This window comes from Cynoglossus semilaevis, chromosome 6, assembly GCF_000523025.1.
Source record: "Cynoglossus semilaevis isolate Cse_v1.0 chromosome 6, Cse_v1.0, whole genome shotgun sequence".
In the NCBI taxonomy this organism is placed as follows: Eukaryota; Metazoa; Chordata; class Actinopteri; order Pleuronectiformes; family Cynoglossidae; genus Cynoglossus; species Cynoglossus semilaevis.
In genome coordinates this window covers 9,270,968-9,273,356 of record NC_024312.1, presented here as the reverse complement: position 1 = coordinate 9,273,356, position 2,389 = coordinate 9,270,968, and positions in this window count along the sequence as shown.

Genomic DNA, 2,389 nt, shown 5'->3' with positions numbered 1-2,389 from the left:
GGGTAAACGGCATTTAGAAAAAGCCGCAGCATTCCTCCCATAAAGCCTATGTCTGTATAGCATAAACAGATGGGAGCTCTTGGCTTAACGCAGACCCAGCTCACTGTTACGTTAGAGTCTATTGTTTTTATTTATAGCAGCCCACTGCTGTGTTGGCATTTTCATTCTGTGGAGAATTTGGTGCCTAATCAAAAAAAACTGGAGTTACTGAACCCCGAATTGCTAATGATAACATAAATTAAAGTCGACATTTAATACAACAGGTTTCACGCTGAGTGTTGAAATGTGCAATGGAAACTGTTCATTTTGTAAATTATCTGTTGGCTTTCTGTTCTCATGAAAACTAATTCATTGTTATATGGTTTCCCTCTTTCCTTCTGTCTTTGAGCTGTTAATAATAATTTTACTATTTACTATTAGATGTGGCAAAAAACACCAAAACACTTAACCTTCTTCGTCACAGTTCAAATACATACCAACCTCCTGTTAGCTTGGGGAAAATTAAATTATTCTTCCATAGTGATATCCATTCCAGCTTTCTTAAATTTCACCCAGCAAGTAGAAATCAAAATCAGATCATAGGGCTGAGGAAAAAGAAGATCTTGATAGAGATCATAACTTCATACTTCATCTAATAAAGGACAAAGGAAGGGAGACAAGGGATGAGAGGAGGAGATATTAAGAAGGGAGGAAGAGGAAGACAGAGCAGGAGAGAGGGGGAGAGGAAGAGACAGAGAAAGAGCGAAGATCATTTTTTAAGAGTCAACGTCTTTTGGGTTTATGTACATCAGATTCAGGCACGTTTATCCTGTAAATTATAATAACCTTTGATGATATGCAGATTTTCTTCACTTCTCCGCTTTAAAATAAATTGCTTTTTAAATTGAAAATGTTATTTTTCGTGCACCAGAGCATTCAGGCAGCCGCAGTTCAAATGTAATCTCCCTACAATCATGCAGTTTGGCACCTGGAGTCTCCCAAGACCTTTCTCTTAAATTGCATCAGTGCTGTGGACGTACAACAGCATCCATCAACTTCCCTGCACTTTCACAGTTAATGGAGCTGCCATGTTAAAAAGAGGAGGACAAATGAAATTAATAGTATTGCTGATCCTTCACTGACACATAGTTCTTTCAACTCTGCCCATCACAGTATTATGTTTTTCTCTCACTGAGCTGTCAGCTCTAAAGGGAAAAGTAATTTAATGACAAACCTTACTGCGGAGAAAGATGCCTCAAGGTGATTCTTCAGACCTTATATCTTTCAGTAACAATCCGTTATCCTTTCCTGACTGTAACTTCTTGCACAGAGCTAGCGTGAGAAGCTTAAAGCAAGGATCTACTAAAGAATAAAATGAAGGGCTAAGTTGGCCATTAGCAAGTGGCTATTTTCATCTTGACTCATCACCTACATTAGTCAGCGTTTTTCTGTCTTTTTCAAGTTATCATTCAGAACACGCTCCTGACATACTAATACTCAATGTCACTCCCCACAAACACCCACAAACCAGATGAAGCCTCTTGGATTCGTGCAAAGCTATAGTTAAGAGAGACTGCGCTAAGCATCCCTTTCTGCTTCACCGCATGCATGTTACGCCTCAGTTTTTTCCATGCAGAAGTGATTTGGCCCTCATATGTGGACCTGAACCTGCAATTATCCACCATCCAGAGCAGTGTCCCTATAATTCTTTTAAACCATCCAGGATCCAAAACATACAGGGAGGTCTTCGACTCCCCCACCACCCAGCAACGCCTCTAGTCTCTGAATCCCTCATTATATACAGTACAGAATGTACACATGTTTTCACTTAACGTCTGTAAAGCTGAAAACTTCATTATGTAGAGTTGGTGTGATTGTGCAACTGGTATCAATATATATATATATTTTAATTCATTTCAATATTTTAAAAGGACAGAACAATGACAAAAACAGATTTTCATTAAATTTTGTATTTGTTCACATAAACAAATGTCACATACTTAAGACAGAGTTTTATTGAGAAGATGATAAAAGTCAGTATTACTATCAAACCTACTCAAATATTAGGTTGACTGATAGGAGATTTACCAACTAAGCTCAACTAACCTTTAATTAAGGCTAATTGAGGCTCACATTACGTATTTGGAATTTTATGGAAATTGAGCAAGGCCACCTGAACTCATGAGGGCGCTGTTGGGCAGTATAACTAACGTACGACTAGAAAAGAACACGGAGGAAGAAGACGCGCACAAAGCAACAAAACAAAAAACAAAAAACACAAGTCAGAATAGCGCTATTTCAAAATTTTGGAAGATAAGGGGGAGAACGTAGGGGCAGCTTCACGTAGGAGGAGAGGAGATAAACAATCTACTATGTGTAAATTACAGGGCAATGCCAACGTTTAATTTTA